Source organism: Adiantum capillus-veneris, chromosome 9, assembly GCF_014529385.1.
Source record: "Adiantum capillus-veneris isolate H3 chromosome 9, ASM1452938v2, whole genome shotgun sequence".
In the NCBI taxonomy this organism is placed as follows: Eukaryota; Viridiplantae; Streptophyta; class Polypodiopsida; order Polypodiales; family Pteridaceae; genus Adiantum; species Adiantum capillus-veneris.
Genome location: NC_140939.1, coordinates 30,299,622 through 30,321,533, shown reverse-complemented (window position 1 = coordinate 30,321,533; position 21,912 = coordinate 30,299,622).

The following is a 21,912-nucleotide window of genomic DNA, read 5'->3' as shown; positions in this document are numbered from 1 at the left end:
ATCGCTTTTTTTCCCGTTACTGCCCATAACGAGCGGGTGCCAACCCCCCACAGTTTTGAGCCGCAATCTTTTCTGTCTCTCGTTCTAAATCACCCACAACCACAAGCTATGGCATGCACTCTCTCTCTCTCTCTCTCTCTCTCTCTCTCTCTCTCTCTCTCTCTCTCTCTCTCTCTCTCTCTCTCTCTCTCTCTCTCTCTCTCTCTGTGTGTGTCTCTCTCTCTCTCTCCTGCCGTTTTCTCTCTTCTTCTCCCCCTGCTTACTCCTTACTCATGTCGCCATCCGTTGCGCACCACCGAACTGTCATGCAGGCTTTTTATTTTTTTGACTGCCATTGAACTATAGCCCCATGACGGGTGGTTGTGGTGTGTGGCAGACAATGCACACACCCACTCTCAAGTGCCGACTTCCTCTCTCGTTAAACTCCCTTTCTCGTTCATGAACAGAAACACATGCATGCAGAACTCCTTTTTCGCTATCGGTTGTAGTCCACTAGCAATCATTGAAACCTTCTCTCTCTCACTCTCTCTTTCCCCCTCCTAGTCAGACTACCTATTGACCCCCCGTCTCTGTCTCTGGCGCAGCCGCCACCACTGATAGTATTCTCTCTATCTTCCACTCAGTCAAATAATCATAGCCGCCACAACCGTCACTGCAGCTAAATCAGTTATCTTTCTCTCTGGCCTATGGGCATCCCCACAGACACACACTTGTCATGCCGCGGCCTCTCACCCACCCACTTCAATTAGCTTGAGTTGTTCGATTTCTGTCTCTTTCTTGAGCAGTTCTCCGTGCACCTTTTTCTCTACCCCACGTTAGGTGCATGCAGTTTTCTCCCTCTGCCCCTCGTTTACTACACAAGGCCCACATGCACCTAGTTTGGGCTCCCTACTCATGATGAAGGCAGTATGGCATGCAACTGCTATGGCGCAATCGGCCAAGCTTCGGGGGGCAAGAGCTGAGAACAGTCCGCGCTATCACTATGTGCGTTGTCACTCGTTTACCCCCCTGCAAGAGGCATAGCAGTTGATGACAACCCCATCCACTTTGTACTAGCCGATAGCCCCTCTAGTCTCTGCAGATTTTTAAGGCCTCCCCCCCCCCAACGCGGGAGTGGTCTGCATACGTCTGTGCAAGCAATACAACTGTCTTTGTTTTTTGCCCACTCGCGTCTCAATGGCTATTCGTAGGCATCAATCAACGAAACTTGGAGCCCATCTCTCTACAGTCCCACTAACACTCAAATTTATCCTTTTTTTTTTAGCACCTCAATGATGCTCAAGCTCTGCCAGACGATTCATCGAGCTCCAATTGGCTTTTCATTCCACCGCTCAGGCTACCATGCAGGCATCAGTATCGTTCGACGTCTATTTTTAGACGTATCGTTGTTCTTGGCTGGTCCGCCAAGCTTGACCGACCTAAGCTAAACACAGTTATTTGTTTTATTTTTTTTATTTTTTTTAAAATTAAATCTTTCTCTCCTTATCAAAGACCGATTCCCCTGCGCATGTAATCCAACCAACAAATTTTTATATTTGCCTCTAAATTTGATGAATTATGGCAAACTTGGCGGCAATCTCCTCTCCCCTCATGCGGTAGTTATCCTGATCTAAGGTATGAAGGTGGGGGAGGTGACGATATATGATGCCAATCTTGCAATTCTTGAAGAGCTTGTGAACACTAACATCAAGGTTTCTTTGATGCTACCAAACGACCCGATAATTCCTGTTGGCTTGAACAAGTTGACACTAGCTCATAACTTTGTCCTCACCAACACTTTTCGAAAGCACATGCTCAGAAACGTAAAATTGAGCACCCCTCTATGAAGGGATTTATTCGCAGAGTCTCTGTTTCCTCCCTCGAGAGCCTCTTTTCCCACTAATTTAATAGAGCATGTGTTGAAGCTCATGTTAAGCTTCTTGGATGATACAAGATTCTTATTTTTCATAGATGTTTTCCTTTCTTTGAGTGGGAGAATAAAAAAAATAAAAATGCAGTTAGCATCTCCCTGTACTTCGCTCTTTTTGCATCAAATGTAACAATCTATAAGATACCATTCCTCAGGCTTCTTGTGCTTTCAGCGGTTATTACAACAAATTTCACAAATTTCAACGATTGTGTGTTTTTGGTGGGACTACCAAATTCACCACAAAAGATCCAAGTTATGGTTCTCGCAATTATGCACCGACTATTGTACAGAGTGCATTCGCTCAAGGCTTGAGAATTGTCGTGACACAATACTTTAGATTTTATTTTAGCATCCGTTGCATTGCTTTCAATAAGATCATCATGGATGAGGGCAATGTTAAAAGCTTGGTGCAAGCGTGCTACCTTTGTCAAGCATACGAGCACATAATGGGCTTGTTGTAATCCTCATCATCTTCACTTGTGTAACCTACTTTATGATCATCTTGACTTTTGCTTGTTTTTAAAATGTCTCACTGGCATGCGCATCATGATATTGAACCTTTGGAGTGGATGCCAGGCAATTCAAAATGTCAAATTTTTCCCGAAGACTGAGGTTTTAAGTGAATGTGAATGGGACATGAAAATGCTGGGTCAACTTTTGGCATTTATTTATGTAAATGCTACAGCGATGGGGTATTATCATGGCAACGTTGTTAACTCATGCATGAATGATAACATCTACTTATTATTTTGCTTCAGATTTGTAATGTGTAATGCAACATGTTTTACCATTATCTACTTGTTTGTGTTCATGTCTCCCTATTTCCAACACCAACTCCGCATCACTTTTATCATTAACAACTTTTAAAATATTATGCATTAGTGTACAGTCCAATTATTCTTAAATCTAGTAATTTTTATTTTATTTTATTTTTTTGTAGCGCTTTGTCTTTGAAGAACATTTTTTTGCAGATAAAACCAAGTACAATGCTCCCACATCAGAGAATCCCTCGATATTGGCTATACTCACGTAATTTTGCAACAAGCAAGAATACTATCGAAAATTTCTAGCAAACATAGCTCTTTTCCTTCTTTACATTGTGTTATCTGCAACTATAGAATCAATTATCTCTAGCATCATAACTTGTACTTACATCAGTTGTAGCTTCTACTCATAGGATTTGTCATGAAACTATACAACTACTACATGAGCTCAGCTGATTTGGGACAATCCTCAACATTTGGTATACACTACAGCGCCTCCAACCTAATATAATTTGGTACCAGGTAAATGTTTTGTAATGTTTATGTCTTGTCTAGTCCATTGGTCACAAGCACACAGATTCGCCGATTTAGGCAGTGTGTAAACATTCATCCTGTGCCGACTCGCCGATTTAGGCAGCAAACAATACACAACAGATTCAAAAGTTTACATATTATCAGTGCAGATTCGCCGGTTTAGGCAGCACAAGTGCCGATTCGCCGATTTAGGCAGCACGTCGGGTGTAGATTCGCCGGTTTAGGCAACACTGATCACAAAATCATGCTGCAGTGATTGGCCACCACTGCAACTGGTATGATTTTGTTACCCGGGTATAGAAAATGAAAGATATTTTGGATTTGGATTTGGAATTGGTATATGATGATTTTCTATCACGACAGTATTTATGAAAGTGAACTTGAGATTGATGAGAATTGATGAGCGTGACCAATGATATCCTGATTTATCAGGGTATGACATATATTGCTTATTCTAGTGGTATGGGACACTAGAATAGGTAGTATCTGGATGACGGCAGGCATAAGCAATATTGTCTAAATTTATGAATTTTGTTACTATTTGATACAGATTTCTAATCATTGTTTTTGACAAGTATTATTTGCAGATTTCTATCTTCGCAACTGAGGACAGTTGCTTTCCAACGGAGAGGTATGTTATAGAATTGACATTTTATTATTACTGCAGCTGACAGGTGGAAAAGACTAGACCAAGCTTGGCCTATGCGAATGGATTTGTATATCATGTACATTTTATTATTCAAGTGCTCTTTTATGAGTTTGGCCATTTATGACCGGCCGGCCAATTTGTACTCACTTTGACCATTCAAGAATCTATAAATTAAATACGTGCAAGAGGAAAATGGTCACTCTTGCACGGGGGGAGATTGCACCCAACGTCGTATTGTTCTTCTCTTCTCTCCTCTCTTCTCTCTCGCCGTGCTGGCGTAGCACTCTGCTCTAGGAGGTGCGCCTGCACATGCTCTCTCGCTCTATCTCCCTCTCTGTCTCTCTGTGCCCGTGTGCAGCTTGATTATGCGCAAGGATGATTGCCAGGTATGTAGATTTGTCGGTTTATGCTAGATATTGTGTTATCTTGGGTATTTTGCAGGGCAGCCATGTTTCTGTCTGTAGCATATATATATGTAAAATAGAAATATATTATGATCCATTAATGTGTAAGTATTTTATTGTATAGAGGGCCTAAATATAGGTATTTTTATTATTATTATTTTGATATTTATTTAAATATTTATACCTAGGTGTGCGCTATTTGCCTAAGTATTCTATGTACATTAACTCACCATTACCACAATTTTTCTTACTATTGTGCATACTCTTTATTCTATAAATAAATCTTTTCATCCAAGCCTCTTTAAACCCACTCCAACGAAAATTCACAAAAACATCTTTCAATCAGTCATTCCTTTTTACTATATAAATATTTTCTACATAAATTTTCTCTTATCCCAAGTAGATAAATGGCATCAATAAAAACAAATGAGGGCCCCCTCAATCAATTCCCCTATATTTCCAAGTGACACTATTCTAGATTCCATTAATTGTTTATGGACTCTTCTTGTTGGCTTGCCAATATAGGCACTTTGAGTTCTTGCAAGTACTTCAAAAGTTTCTTATGGATGATGCTATGTATGACATATATGGTAGCTGGACAAAGACAAAGGATGCTCTCTTGAAGTTTAGCAAAGGTCTTGCAAGTGGATAAGTAGGTTATGTCAATGAATATGCATCTCTAAGGGATAAGGAAGACATTGTCTTTGATATCACATGCAAAGTGGATGAGGTGATTGCCATTGTTAGTTTGAACTTTCAATATGAAGAATCTCATTTGGGTAAGACTACGGAAGAGTAGCATTATGGAAGCTTAAGGCAAGTCTTTGTGACCAAGAAGTGAGGTGTGAGAATGAAGCATCGTGTGATTGTGTGGAAGATGAAATTGTAGATGACATGGATACTTGTTGTGTGGATTTGGATGCTACAAATGCTCTCATGGATACTTCTCTTGGTAATAAAAGTGTTGATTTTGATAACTTGAATGCTGATTTGGACTCCTTTTCTATGAATGATGTTAAGGTGGATGAAGACTATATCTCTACATATGGGTTATTTAATGAGCTCCCCATGCTTATCGATAGTGATGAAAGTGCTCATGCTACACATGATGCTTTGGTGTCTCATGCATCTTTGATACTATGAAATTGAGATCTTTGATGATGATCAATATCCCATTGGTATGCATGAGATGGTATCACATGAAGATTATGTGTCTACGTTTGGCTTGTTTGATGAGATAGAGGACATTTCTAATGATGTTAAGCAGAGAAATAAAGAGCATGCATGCTTTGAGAGTTTTAATATGGTGGAGGGTGTGGGACGCATGTCTAACCTCACCATCCTATATTATTGCAGTATTAGCGAGAACCACGATTAAATTGTCAATCCATGAGACGAAGTTGACTCGATTAGTGCATAGAGACTACAAGAGGTTGTCAATCTCTTGGAAAACAACTAACAACTCGCATCTAACTCAAGCTACACTCAAGTGACTGAAATCACCAAAAGCCAATCGCTCATCGGCAAACAAAGCACATTCGTTACAGCATCAGATGACATCTAGACGTAACGAAAGTTCTAGGATACATTTATAAGACCTAAGCACACATGCTTATGGTCTCAAACCCCACTTTAGGTCAAGTTCCAAAATCACAATTATTAACAACAATGGATTTTTGACCTAGTCGTTTTCGACCCAGAATGCATCTAAATGCCTAGCAATGATGCCCCAATACCCCGCCTATGCTTAGTTTTTTATTTGAAAGTGTAAATTCCTAGTTATGATGAAATTAGACCACGGGTCAGCGACGCCAAAAGCTACGAATTACTGTGATGAGTTTACGTCAATGCGTAGAGCTCTTACCTGCGGTTGCAATGTAGCAAATGCGACTGCAATGTGACAACCGGGGAGGGAGTAGGAAACTTGAGAAGGAGAGGAGTGAGCACTGTTAGCTCACGCTTCGTTTCTATTATCCAAAACTTCAAAAAATAACTTACAAAAATTGACTTTTATACCTTAGCCAAGGTTTTTGGTGGCCAAAACTAATAATCTGGGAGTTCTACCAAAGATAGGTAATGACAACAGGTTGATACAATCTGGAAGCTTGTAGCCCCGACTCATCAATTACAAAGTTTATCCGAGAAAATAGGAGTTACAATATTTCCGATTTATTAAAAAAAAGTGTTTTACAATGAGAACTCCGAAAAATGGTATCTGTGGTATCCGTGTTAGCTTGCTGCTAACATTCCCCCCCTCCTCGCCTGTGTTGTCCCTCGACACAGCTTTATGGGCTGAAGTAGTCTTCGGGCTGGCGGCTAGCGAGGCAGTCTTTAAGCGCATTCAGTGCCTTTTGGTATCTGATCTTCCTTTCTTTATCTGGCACTTGCAAAAACTGCATAGTTACGTTGTTCTTTAGTTCCACTACTGAGTAGCCTACAAACCTTGATGTGAGGTTGTTGATCATTGGCGCAAATATCTTCATTCGCCAAGTGAAGAATCCCGTGTAGAACGCTTCCTCGAACGCCAGCATATTGTGTGAAGGTAGAAACATGCATCTGCCCGTAGAAGCCATAGAGGACTTCTTCGGAAGGTTGGCCACTGAGATCATGGCACAAACCTTTGTACCCTCAAGGAATGACATCCAAGGGGTGCCTGCTTGCTCTGGCTCATTGAACACTTCGATGCATGTGAGCAGCATTCGACAGATCTTACATAGCATAGCACATGACAAATCTCGGAGACTTTTAAAGAATGACATGGCGCCCTTTAGGGTTTTCACAATGTATTCTTCAGTCGGTGGTCCCTTTTCTGGAGCAGGCAATCTGGGGTAGTTTAGCCAAGTTGGCCACTTCTTGAGTAGTGCCTCATGTGCTATCCAAGTCCTTAATCTTGGTACAAGAGAGAAGGTTGGATCCTTTTGCAGGGCCGCAGGTGCTCTCGTGAATATAATCAAGTACCTGGGATTCTTGTTCAGCCAACTCAACCTCCACTTCAGGTGGTCTTTATCTACGCCCTTGACTTGCATGTCTGTGTAAAGCCTTTCTTTAACCTGTAGCAACTCAACTTTTATCAGAGGGTAGGGCAGGGATTGTTGGTGCCATTGCACATTTATTTGATTGGGAGTGAGTTGTGTGACATTGATGGAATGAAGTACTCTCAGCTCCCAATCCATTGCTGCCTTCCACTGCTCATCTACCTCTTGTGTAACTTTTTCTTTTAGTGCATCTTCTTCAGCCTTTGAGAGCTAGATCATGGGCATTGTGTCTTCTTCTGTAAGTGGTACCTGAAAATCTTCCTCCCCACTCAGCTCTACTGCGGATTGTGTCTCCATCTTAGCAAATGATACTGAGGGGATCTCTATCTGAGGCTGCTCTGAAGTGCCTGCCTCTTCTTGCGTTTCCATCCTTCCCTCTCTCATTAGCTGGTTGACTCGTTTGAGTTCAGCTATCTCCTTTAGCACTTCATCTTCTCTTTGAACACGCATCAAGGCCAGGTCTCTGCACTGAGATTGCTCTAACTTCAGCTCCATCTCGAGGTCTTTATTTTTCTTTTCTAGTGCTTTGTAGACCTCGTCTATTCCTTTGATCGAGGCGACGGCTGGATTTTCTCGTATTTGCCGCAGGAATATCGCCTGATCATTGATTCTTTGTTCTGAGTATTGTAGAGAGGCATTAGCTACATCTAGCTGTACATGGATTTTTTGAGTTGAGAGGGTGGTAGTTAGCACTTCATTTGTAACTTTGGTTAGCTGATCATCCTTGGCTTTACATGCATCCGACAATTTGGTAAGCAGCTCACTTAGCTCTTCCATTTATTTCTGTTGCTTATCTTTAGTGAGCTGATGTTGTTCAGCTTCTGCTCTCAACTCCTGCACTTGCCTCTGGAGATCGGTGATGACATTAAGTCTGTCGTCTAACTCCCCTTGGAGTGCGTCGATCACCATCTCTAACTCTTTGGCCCTTGTGCTACGGCCAAGTGCTGCTGAGCGAAGCCTTTATGTCATGTCCTGTATTTACTTAGCATATTCGTTCACTTGCAAGATGACTTCATCATTCAATTGCTAGTCTTCACTTTGTGTTAATTGTCTGGATGTTTCTGCAGATTCTTTTACCTCTGGCTGCGTCATGACGACTGGTTGCTGTTGTTCTTGTAGCCGTGGCTGTTCTTTTTCCATGGAGGTAGAGGGTGGTGCCTCGGTCTTCTTTGGTTGTGCTGAGGTAGAGGGTGGTTCTTCGGCCACTTGTTCTTTTGTGTGCTCAACTTTTGCGGACTCCTCTTCTGGTGTAGGACTGGCTACCTTTTGTCTCTGGCTCTCTCACTTTGCTTCTCTTGAGTAGAGACATTTGCTTGTTGTGTTGTTTCTGCTACTTCTTGCTGTTCAGATTCTTGTGTAGCTTCTGCTGCTTTCTCCTGTTCAGCTTCTGCTACTTTCGTTGGCTCATTTGTTGTGTCTTTAACTATCGGTGATGGTGATGGGCTCGGCATTGGTTGATCAAAGTGTGTGGAGAGAGGAGAAGGGATGCGAGGAGACACATCACCTTGGGCTTGTTGTGCTTCTCCTTGTGCAGTGGCTTCCTCTGCTCTGTTTTGCAGTTCTACCGCCTCTTGTGCTTCTTTCAGCTTTAGAGCTTCGGCTTCTTGGTACATCTGTTCTAGCACATCCGCGGGTTCTTCAGCCTACTTCCTGGTGTGCTGCTTGGTTCTTGGGCCTTTAAGTTTAGCGAGCACCCACTTTTCTGGGTCCTTTCCTTGTGCTTGTCGGCTGCGCTGATAGGAGTGTTTCTCTCTTTCAAACCAGGCTTTCTTTTGGACGGGCTCCTCCTAGTGTGCTGCCACGGCTTTTCTCTTTATTTCCTCAATGCACGCTCTCCTTTCTTCGTTTTTCGAGCTCTCATTGCTATGCCGTTCGGGCGAGCTCTCAACTGATTCTTCGCCTGACTTATATGATCTTTTGGCAGATCTCATAGCTCGAGGAGATGGTTGAGCTGACACTATCCACGTGTTTTGATCTGTGGCAGGTAGTAAGTTGTCGACCATGCTGATGGCATGGTATGCAATTCTTGTCAGTACCTCTGGTGCACCCAGGTAAGTAATCTTTCCTTGTTCCTTTCAGAGTGGTCAAAACGTATTGTGCATGGTCCACTAGTTGCCTGGTTGTTGACTTGAGGACTTGCGTGAAAGTGGTGGTAACCGCATGATTTGGCGTGGTATACCTTGGTGGCCTCTTGGCAAGGAAATGAAAGTGTTGGTGGTATAACCTTGCAGGCTCTTCAACCTGTTTGTGAATAAGGTCAGCAAAGGTGGCTGCGGAAGTTTCTTTGGTGAAAGTACCTGCCGTCTTCTTGTCTCGTGCCCTCATTGTCATTCCTTCGGTGGGCAGTCTGAGTGCTTCTGCCACTATTTCTTTGGTGATCACCACTTCAACTTTGTTACCTTGAGGGTCAGAAATTCGTGCAGTTCCATCTTCTTTGATAGTGGACAAAAGCTCATAAGGCTTTTGGAAATCCACTCCACACGGCTCCTATTCATAAAAGTCTCTAAGTCCTAGCCTGCGCATTGGCTTCCTTGGTCTCAGGTTTTGCGGCGACATCATACACTTCTTTAGGCAGGAGTTGCAACTCTACTTGATGTCCCTCTTCACTCTTGAATCTACTAGTGAACATTGTGGTGTGATGCTCTTCCAGCTGTTCTTTTGAAAGATAGGTTTCCTTGGCTGTTTTGACTGACTCGGGGTCGAGTTCGTATGCGGGTAACCCCCGCAACTTTTCTTTCTGGTTGAGCTTCTTCTTGGCCTTCTCTGTTGCTTGCATGGCTCTTGTTCAGTGAATAGAGTGTCAAAGTTAGCAGATTTGACGGATTTTTCTCTAAAATGTCCTTTAATCTGAAATGCTGACAATTTTGGTCCAATTTTCTTCAAATCAATTTTTGAACAAGCGTAGATGCATAAAAACATGCAAGGAACAAAATTGTAAAGTCCAAACAAAATTTTGCAACCAAAGTAAATAATCGTGATTATTTACAGGTGAGTATTTTTTTCAACATTTTGCAAACTTAGCATCACAGGCTTGAAGTATATACCAAATACATACTGTGAGTGAAATATGGGCTCATTTTGATGCATAGGGTGGAAATGGTACCAAATTTTGGCTTTAGGTCTTTGAACAGTAGATATAAAGGAAATTTGAGATTTTGAGCTCCAAATTGGTTCAAACTTAGCTAGTGGCTTAGCACATTAAGTACTTTGGATGTATGATGGCAAAATAACAAAATTCCCCCATTTTGGCTAGAGAGTAAATAATCGCGATTATTAACTTTCTACCAATATCAACATATTTTGGTACAATTTGGTTCTAAGCATTGTATAGACCCCGTGTATGAGATATGAGGTGATTTGGATAAAGAAATGTGGTCCATAACCCAAAAATTGGCTTGCAAAGACTTCTTTGCGTTTTCTGGCAATTTTCCAAGTTATAGGTGCTCATTTTGGCTCATACTTGATTTTTGGCATGTAATAGGTGTGTACACATGATAGGTGAAGTGATAATACATTTTTTAAGAAAAAATAGTGTAAAAGTAAATAATCGCGATTATTTACAACAGTCACAATTTTTTTGCAAAACTTACAAATTTTGACCTAAACACACTTTATACACCTAAATTGAATTTGGTCAAGTTTAGTCTTGCTAAAATCACTTTGTGCTTTGTCGGCTTTGAAATCACCTATTTCTGTGACTACACTGTCTGTTGAGTTGGTCAATCAATTTTGAGGCCAACTTGTCCACAATATAGTTGTGAAGCAACTCATCCAATTCTGGCTCATTTGGAGTCAGTTTGACCACGTATGTCAAATTTGTTAAGTATGGAGCCTGATTTACCCTTTGTAATTTTCTGTGGTAAAAGCGCACATTTGTAAGGCCCCCATTATGAGGAGAAGCCATCGTGCGTGAAGGACAATCACTCACCGGAAACCAAAATTTTCACAGACAAGAATCAGGGGCAACTTTAAAGGCCTCGGGGGCGGAGGCCCCCGAGACTTTTTTTTCGCCGAAATATTCTGGCCGGACGGCGGCCGGAAAACAACCGGTCGGTTGGCCGGTGGCCGGTAGTCAATGGCTGATGGCCGGTGGTCGGAAGTCAATGGCCGGTGGCCGATGGTCGGAAGTCAATGGCCGGTGGCCGGTGGCCGAATTCAATGGCCGGTGGCCGAATTCAAAAGCAGACTTTTCTTCTCAAGGGCGGCCACACATGGGCGGATTGGAGGGTCCGATTTGGACTTATTCGCACAAGGGCGGCTACACATGGCTGTCTCTCATAAGAGAGGGCAGCCCTTTTGGCCTATAAAAGGAGGCCATTTCTACACACATTTCATAGTGTGACGTTGATGCAACAAGGTGAGTGTGAGGTGGTGAGAGTGAAGCAAGGCGGGAGCTCCATTAAGGGTATAATCCCTTTGTAAACTACTTCTTGTTTTGAAGTACTAAAGCCATTGAGTGGCTGCTTTCCCGTGGACGTAGCCCACATTGGGTGAACCACGTATATCGTGTGTACTCTCTCTCTCCCTACTCTATAATCTCGTGTATATAAATCTGTCTCTCTCCATTAAGTAATCTACTCAATTATCTATTTAGCTACGTCTTATTTCCTAACAATTGGTATCAGAGCAAGGTTTGCTCGTAGCTAAATTATCTCAAGGAAAGGATTCCTTGAATTGAGTGGGAGTTATGGCGGAGGAAGGGAAGCTCAAGATTGAGAAGTTCAACGGCAAAATCTACCAACATTGGAAGATGCAGATTGAAAACTATCTCTACCAGAAGGACCTCTATTTGCCACTAGGCGGTCTTGCGAAGAAGCCCGCAACAATGGCAGATGAAGCATGGATTGTCCTTGATCGAAAGGCACTGGGAACAATCCGGTTAAGCTTGGCGTCAACGGTGGCCTTCAATGTTTCGGAGATGAAGACCACGGAGGACTTGATGAAGTCACTTGACGACTTCTATGAGAAACCATCGGCATCCAATAAGGTATTTCTTATGAAGCGCTTGTTCAATCTAAAGATGGCAGAGAATGGTTCAGTTGCAGAACACCTAAATGACTTTAACACAAACATAAGTCAACTTCGATCAGTGAAAATCAATTTTGATGACGAAGTGCGAGCTCTCCTTATACTATCATCTCTACCGGATAGTTGGGACAGCCTTGTGATGGCTGTAAGTAATTCTATCTCTGGCACAAATACTCTTAAGTTTGATGATGTTGTGGGTGTTCTCCTAAGCGAGGAAATGCGAAGGAGAAGCACAGGAGAATCATCAAGTGCTGCACTATCAGTGGAAACAAGAGGAAGGCTTAAGGAGAGGTTCAAAAACCAAAAGGGTCGTGATCGCTCAAGGCGGAGCAAGTCACGCACAAAGTCAGTTCTTGAATGTTGGAACTGCGGCAAGAAGGGCCACGTCAAGAAGGATTGTTGGTCCAAGAAGAAGAAGGAGACAGAGTCTCAAGACAACAAGCCAACATCGGAGGCCAATGTGGCAGGTAAAGTAGAGCAAGATGCTCTAATTCTCTCATTAGACAATGTGTTTAATTCCTGGATAGTAGATTCCGGGGCTTCATTCCATGCGACACCACACAAGCAACATTTCCAAGACTACACCAACGGTAATTTTGGGTATGTATACTTGGGAGATGATGAAGCTTGTGAGATTGTCGGCAAAGGTACAGTTTCTATCAAAACTGCTAACGGAAATGAATGGAAGCTTAAAGATGTTAGGCATGTTCCTTCTCTTCGCAAAAATTTGATCTCTACAGGACAATTGGACGATGAAGGTCACAACATTGCATTCGGAAACAAACGGTGGAAGATCTCAAAGGGATCTTTGGTGGTTGCCAAGGGTGAAAAAGTCGGTACACTTTACTTGTGTACTGTTAGCACGCAACCTTCAGCTTGTGCAGCAACTACAGAAGTTGACAGTGCGGTGTGGCACTACCGACTTGGGCATATGAGTGCCAAAGGAATGCAAATCCTTCAAACAAAGAAGCTTCTACCAGGTTTGAAAGAAGTGGACTTAGAGTTCTGTGAAGATTGTGTTTATGGTAAACAAAAGAGGGTAAAATTTCAAAAATCAGGAAATGAAAGAAAAAATAAAAAACTTGAGTTGGTTCATTCTGATGTTTGGGGTCCTGCAAGTACACCATCACTTGGTGGCTCATTGTACTATGTAACATTCATAGACGATGCGACTAGAAAAACATGGGTTTATGTCATGAAGAATAAATCCGATGTATTTTCCATATTTCAAAGGTGGAAAGCCTTTGTGGAGAATGAAACAGGTACCAAGGTTAAATGCCTCAGATCCGACAATGGAGGCGAATATTGCAGCCAAGCTTTTGAAAGCTTTTGTGCTAGCAATGGCATTCGGAGGCAAAGGACAACCCCAAGGACACCTCAACAAAATGGTATTTCGGAAAGGATGAACAGGACAATCATGGAACGAGCACGAAGCATGCGGCTACATGCAGACCTACCGCTTGAGCTTTGGGCGGAAGCTGTAAGTACGTCTGTGTACTTAATCAATCGGTCACCCTCAACGGCATTGGATGGGGGAGTTCCAGAAGAGGCATGGACAGGTAAATCGGTGAATTATGCATTTCTCAAAGTGTTTGGGTGTGAGGCTTTCATGCACATAGATAGAAGCCTAAGATCAAAGTTAGATGCAAAATCCAAAAAGTGTTTCTTCATTGGCTATGGAGAAGGAGACTTTGGGTATCGCCTATGGAATCCTGAAGATGGTAAAATCTTAAGGAGTAGGGATGTAATTTTTAACGAACAAAATATGTACAAAGATTACTTGGAAAGAAAACAAACAAAAGAAACAGGTGATGAGTACATGGAGCTTGAGGACGGTGAAGACTCAAGGACTGCAAACGGTGACAATGTGCAACAACGTCAACCAAATGAAGAGCCTCAACCTATTCCCCGAAGATCTACAAGAGCAAGTAGACCTCCAGAAAGGTTTGTTCCTTCCTTCAACCATCTCTTGATCTCAGATTTTGGAGAGCCGGAATCATATGAAGAAGCTATGCAACATGAATCCAAAGAAGAATGGACGAAGAGCATGCAAGTGGAGATGGACTCACTACATCGCAACCAAACATGGGAGTTGGTTGAGTTGCCTAAAGGTAAGCGGGCACTTCAAAACAAATGGGTGTACAAGCTAAAGGAAGAAGAAGGTGGGAAGAAAAGGTACAAGTCTAGGCTTGTGGTAAAAGGTTTTTCTCAAAAGAAAGGTATTGACTTCAATGAAATATTTTCTCCTGTTGTAAAAATGAACTCAATTAAGCTTGTCTTAAGCCTTGTGGCTGCTCATGATCTAAATCTCGAGCAAATGGATGTAAATACGGCATTCCCTCACGGTGACTTAGAGGAGGAAATCTACATGCTTCAACCAAAGGGGTATGAAGTAAAAGGTAAGGAGAAAATGGTTTGCAGATTAAAGAAGAGCTTGTATGGTTTAAAGCAAGCATCAAGACAATGGTACTTGAAGTTTGATCGATGGATGTTGGATCATGGATTCACAAGATGCAACTCGGATCACTGCGTCTACACGAAGAATTTGGGAGATGAGAAATTCATCATCCTAATGTTGTATGTTGATGACATGTTGATTGCAAGTGCTAACATGCAGGACATCAAAGACCTAAAAGAGGAGCTGTCCAAATCTTTTTCAATGAAAGATTTAGGTGCTGCAAAGAGGATACTTGGTATGAAAATATCAAGGGACAGGACGAAGAAGACAATAAAGCTATCTCAAGAAGATTACATCAAGAAGGTACTAGAAAGGTTTGCAATGCAAAATGCAAAACCAGTTTCTACACCTTTGGCTGGTCATTTTAAACTAACGAAGGATATGTGTCCAAAGACACAAGAGGAGATAGCCTATATGTCTAAAGTTCCATATGCTGCAGCGGTAGGTTCTCTAATGTATGCTATGGTCTGGACAAGGCCAGACATTGCACATGCAGTGGGAGTTGTGAGTAGGTTCATGGACAACCCAGGTAAAGAGCATTGGCAAGCTGTGAAGTGGATACTTAGGTATCTAAAAGGGACAACAACAAATGCTTTGTATTTTGGAGGAACTGATATTTTTCTTGAAGGGTATACTGATGCAGATATGGCAGGTGACAAAGATACTCGAAGGAGCACTACTGGCTATGTGTTCACGGTTGGAGGCACAGCAGTAAGCTGGGCTTCAAAGCTGCAGAAAGTGGTTTCACTTTCTACCACGGAAGCAGAGTATGTAGCAATGACGGAGGCAAGCAAAGAAATTCTGTGGCTTCACAGATTCTTAGAAGAGCTTGGATTCAAACAAGACAATTGTGTCTTGTACAGTGATAGCCAAAGCGCTATCCATCTTGCGAAGAACTCAGCCTTTCATTCAAGGACAAAGCACATTGAGGTGAGATATCACTTCATACGCACTCTTTTGGAAGAGGGACAACTAAAGCTAGGAAAGGTGCATACAAGTGAAAATCCTGCACACATGTTTACAAAGGTGGTCAACAAGGAGAAGTTGAGCTTTTGCTCATCTTCAATCGGCATTCAAGGATAAGAAGCCAGAATGGAAAGCAGTCACAGGTTTGGTTTGGAGATCAGTCTCCAAGTGGGAGATTGTTAAGTATGGAGCCTGATTTACCCTTTGTAATTTTCTGTGGTAAAAGCGCACATTTGTAAGGCCCCCATTATGAGGAGAAGCCATCGTGCGTGAAGGACAATCACTCACCGGAAACCAAAATTTTCACAGACAAGAATCAGGGGCAACTTTAAAGGCCTCGGGGGCGGAGGCCCCCGAGACTTTTTTTTCGCCGGAATATTCTGGCCGGACGGCGGCCGGAAAACAACCGGTCGGTTGGCCGGTGGCCGGTAGTCAATGGCTGATGGCCGGTGGTCAGAAGTCAATGGCCGGTGGCCGATGGTCGGAAGTCAATGGCCGGTGGCCGGTGGCCGAATTCAATGGCCGGTGGCCGAATTCAAAAGCGGACTTTTCTTCTCAAGGGCGGCCACACATGGGCGGATTGGAGGGTCCGATTTGGACTTATTCGCACAAGGGCGGCTACACATGGCTGTCTCTCGTAAGAGAGGGCAGCCCTTTTGGCCTATAAAAGGAGGCCATTTCTACACACATTTCATAGTGTGAAGTTGATGCAACAAGGTGAGTGTGAGGTGGTGAGAGTGAAGCAAGGCGGGAGCTCCATTAAGGGTATAATCCCTTTGTAAACTACTTCTTGTTTTGAAGTACTAAAGCCATTGAGTGGCTGCTTTCCCGTGGACGTAGCCCACATTGGGTGAACCACGTATATCGTGTGTACTCTCTCTCTCCCTACTCTATAATCTCGTGTATATAAATCTGTCTCTCTCCATTAAGTAATCTACTCAATTATCTATTTAGCTACGTCTTATTTCCTAACAAAATTTGATGCTTTGTAGCCTTCGAGCCGTTTTTTGCTTTTCGAGGGCTTTGCTTGATTGATTTCACGAAACCAATCATATACATTGTATATGCACCTCGTAGGCAAGTAGTCTAAGGAGTCAGATCCGAAATCCGGCATCTGCCAAAAACCTAGCTTCTCTACTGGGGACCCCCTCGACCCCTGCCAAATGGTCAACTGATGATATAGAAAGGTTCTATTATGTTAGGGCATGCTACAGTTCAAATCTCATCCGATTTGGTCGAGCTGACAGGCCGCTATGGTCAGTTTTTGGTCGTAGGTCTTCGTGCACTGCTCGGTTTTTAGGGTTTTTTCTAGGGGTTTAGACTAGCTACCGGCCGTACAAATTGGATCATTGACGAGTAAATAACTTACCCCTCATGTCTCGTGTGAGACGGCGTTGAAAACGAGTGACTGTAGGCGCGAAAGAGGTCGAAAAGCTCTCTTTGCAAAGGCCGCAAGTGGAAATGAGGTGGTTTTAGCCTACCTGGGATACCTATACCCGGACTTCCCGAACCATTTTTCCCCAGATTCCCCCGTTAGTCCTACTAGGCCATGAAATCTATGTTAGACTCAAAAATTGCCTCGATCGGATTCCTCTAGCCCATTCTGCAAGAATTTTGCAAAAGTAGGTATGGCTGCCTAATTTAGGCTTCCCACTTCCATCTTCTGATTTAATTGAAAATCTTTGTGCTTGTTCGTCTTGTATTTTTTTATCACCATCGTGTCTTCCGTTTTTCCATATGAGCTTCTTTGCTATCTATTATTAATTTTTAACCTGTTTATTGGAAAAAATCAAAGAAAATAACAAAATGATCTAAAAAAGTAAAGTGAAAATCCAATAATTAAGAATCCATTGAAAAACACAGCTTTATTGTTTTTTTGTTGGATTTCTCCATTTTTAAGTTTCAATATCGAGAAAAATGATAAAAAAATAACAAAAAAAACTATTTTTTGATGATTTTTTGATAGTATATACACTATTTACACTCATCATGAATATATTATCAGTGAATTTTTCCTTGATGATGAATGATGAGGGGATTATTAGGTAATTTTGCAAAAAATCACACGTTAACATCAAACTTTCTCCTCCCTCTTCAAACATTGCCCTTAATTGCTTAGTGTCCTTCCACCCCTCCTAGATGGCATACTCCGGGACGACTGTGTGCATGGGTTGAACAATTGTGTCTTATGCATAGCCGTGGTTGGCTCTACCATGCTTTGAAGATCAATACAGTTCAAACCAATATGTTGTGCAAGAGGTGGGTCTTGAGTAATCAACTCAAGGATTTTTGATGTCGAGGTTTGTTGTTGCTGTCTTCCAAAGAGAAAATCTTATAGCTTGTGTTCTCTTTGCTTGATTGTGCCATCAAGATGCTTCAGCACACTGATTACTTGAGCTGTTGGTAGCACTTTTGACTGTTGTCGAGCTTTTTCTCGCCATTGGTAGCTTGGTTTTCTTGGTGCTGTATAGTGTGGTGGAGTCTTCTGAGACTTAACTCTCCATTGATTGATTGGTTTTACGGTTTGCGGAGAAGATAAGTGCTCCTTTTTCTTCCAAACCCATTTCATGTTAGGTTTCCTGTCCAGAGATGCGTGTCTTTGTGTTTTTTTCTTTGAAACCTCCTTTGGTTTTGTCGGTGATGTTTTGGGCACCCAAATTTGATTCTGCTTGTCCTTAAGCTGTGCTTTTGATACCCAAATTTGCCTGACTCCTTGCATGCTACTTGTAGCATGTGCTTGTCGAGAGGATGGAGAAGATTGATTGCTTCGAGGTTTGCTCTGCTGATTACTCCCTTTCCATTCCTCTTTGCTTGGTGCAATTGGAACAATGAGTTGTCCGCCTTTCGGTGATAGCTTGAGCTGATTCGTATCCCAATCTGGTACTGCCTCGTATGTTCGCATCTAGGGAACTCCAAGAATCATCGTCTCATTCATGTGTTCATCTGGTAAGCATACAAACTGATGAGGACATGAACATTCATGTACTATCACGTTCAAGTTGACTACTCCCAAAGTTGGTGTTGGGTTTTTGTTGCATCCTTTGATAGTCGCTATTCCCGCCGTCAATGCTTGATTTGTTGCTTTTTTGTACGTGGAATAAGTGACTATATTTACTCTAGCTCATGTGTCAACCAAAGCATTTGTGCTATGATTGTTGAGCTATACTTTGATGCGAAGGTCCATTCCGTCTAACCATTCATCATCTGTTGATATGGCATCTTACGGCAATTCCCATTGTTGGTCATCATTTCCAGAGTGTTGATGGGAATCGGTATCTGTTGATTCTTGAGAGAAGCCTTTTGTTTGAGTACCTGAAGCCGAGCTTCCTCTTGGGCTTCATCAATAACCTACTATAGTTTAATCCTTCTTTGCTTGGCTACGTGCATTCTTTCCAGCAATTCATTGGTTAGTGGTAGATTGTATTTCTTTAAACGGCATCCACTAATCCAATTGGCCATTGGTTCACCATCTAGGGTGGATAACTTTACTGCTCCACTTGGAGATACATATTCAATGATAAACGGCCCATTTCCCTTTTTCTTAAACTTGGAAATGTGTTGCTTAAGAGAATATACTAAAACTAAGTCCCCTTTCTTGAAGATTTTTGTTATTAGATGGGAATCAAAAAATTGTTTTTGTTTCCGCTTTTGTGCATAGATGTGAGCTACATCAGTTAGCCTTTGCTCATCTAGCTTTTTCAAATCTTCAAGTCTTTGTGACAATTCATGTCCAATCCACTCAAGATTTTTAGCTACCCTTAATGTCGGCAATAGAAATTCTATTGGCAGTATGGCATCAAGACCATAAACAAGGTTAAAGGGTGTAGCATTTAAAGCTGTTTTGAATGAACTCAATAAGCCCACAGCGCAACATGCAGATTCATTTTCCAATCTGTCCTTCCTAAACTAGCCACTTTAGTCAATACCGAGCTAAGATTTTTATTCGTATGCTCAGCTTGTCTGTTTGCTTGCAGGTGATAGGGAGCTGATTTGTTATTGATAACCATAAACTCATTAAGCAAATACTCAATTACCTCATTGAGGAAATGAGTTCCCCAATCACTGACAATTTCTATTGGCAATCCATATCTCGTGAATACATACTCATATAAGAATGCGGCAGTGGTTCTAACATCATTCTTTTGAGTTGCTTTAGCCTCAGCCCACTTGGTCAAACAGTCCGTAGCTACTATAATGTATTGAGCTTGGGTTCTATAAGCAGGTGGTTGTATTGGCCCAACAAAATCTATACCCCATTTTGCGAAAGCTCTTGCCCCCATCATTGGTCTTAAGGGCATGCTATCTACTCGTGTTGGAATTTTTGCTCGTTGACAAGCATCACACCTTCAAACATATTCCTTGGCATCTGTAAAAAGTGTTGGCCACCATATGCCTGCCATTAAGATTGCTCTTGCAGTGGTCTCACTTGAAAAGTGACCTCCAGCTAATCCAGCATGTGCTTGTTCTATAATCGAAATATACTCATTTTCATTTGCACAAAGACGCAAATGTTGATCTTTACCTCTCCGATACAAGTGGTTTCCAATAAGAGCATAGTCTCTTGCTTCTATTTCAATTGCTCATGAACTTTTTCAATATCAATAGCTATGCCATTTTTAGACACTATATGTCCAAGAAATTTTCCTTGTCTACCCATGAATGTGCACTTTTCAGGGTTTAAGAAAATCCTATAAAGTCTACATCTTTCGAATACCTTTTTGAGGTGTTCAAAATGATAAGCTCGGATTGATGAATGTACACATAGATCATTCATATATACTTCCAAGAATTTCCTCAAATATTCTTTAAAAGCATGACTCATCAATCTTTGAAATGTGGCTGGAGGATTAGTTAACCCAAACGGCATGACTCGATAGGCAAAAATACCCCATTTTGTTGCAAAAGCAATTTTATGCTGATCTTTTGGGTCAACCAAAAGTTGATTGTACCACGAAAAGCCATCTAAGAAGCTATAAGCTTCTTTTCTTGCAACTCGTTCTAAAACATGCTCAATGATTGGAAGAGAAAAGTTGTTTGTAATGGTAGCTGCATTCACTTTTTTGAGATTGACACTCATAATTTTCCATTCTTCTTGGGTACTACAACAATTGGACATACCCAATCTGTCAGTACAAGGGTCCTGTACCCTAAGAACTAGGTTAGTCACGGACTACGGCCAAGGGCCGGGCTAGGCAGTGTGGACAGGGGATCCGTCTAGGGCAAGGGGCTAGGAGCCCGCCTATATAAAGGGAGGTTGGGAGGAGGATCTCAAGGCCTAGTTCACTAGTTCTTACACTGGTATCGGAGCTTAGGAGTCTCTCTTCCTCTCTCTCTCTAGGCGTGGTCTCTTTAGGTCCCTAAAAGCAAGGACTTTGGGTGAGAACCGTGGCTTTTTTGAAGCTTTTCCAAAAATAGCAATTTTCCTTGCCAATTCGGACAGAGTTTCCTGTTTTGGACGCGAGGCTATGGTGCACGAAAGCTGGTGCTCTTGGGTTTGAGGGGAGCGTCTTGGCAAGGAGGGTCTATTGTCAAGAGGTCTTGGCCAACATCGGAGAGGGCAAACCACACACAACAGACGAAGCCCCTCGTTTTTTCCTGCGCGCTGCCTGCGACATTGGCCTTCAAAGACTTGCTTGATTTCACATGGCCAGGCCAATTAGACATAAAAATTGAGTTTCGGCCATAGTAGGCGGCCCTTACCACAAGCATGGCGGCATAAGCAAGCGACCGGCACGTCTACCCTCAGTTCTCGTGCTCCGAGGGAAGGTAAACGACCACAACTTTTGTTGAGCAGGAATAACTCAACATTCCGAACCGGTTGCAAACCAAATTTGGCAGTTTCGCACACTACAAAAAAGAACCGATTTGCCGTTTACGTCAGATGCAAATCCAATTATCGGCTACTACGCATAGATCTGTGTTTGCAAAGGCATCCTCGACTGCAAATCAATTGTGGATTGCGCGGTGGCTTGGGATTTACAATCCGACTTCGAATTCGGCATTCAGTTCAGTTGAAGACAAAATTACCGAGTTAATTATCGCAACCTGCTATGAGCTAGTGCTGAAGCTCCTCGGTGATTTCACCTCTTCTCCAATTCTACCGAGATTGGAAATTCACCTTCTTTACGACCGGCGAGGTTAGCACAGCTAACTACCTCTGTGTTC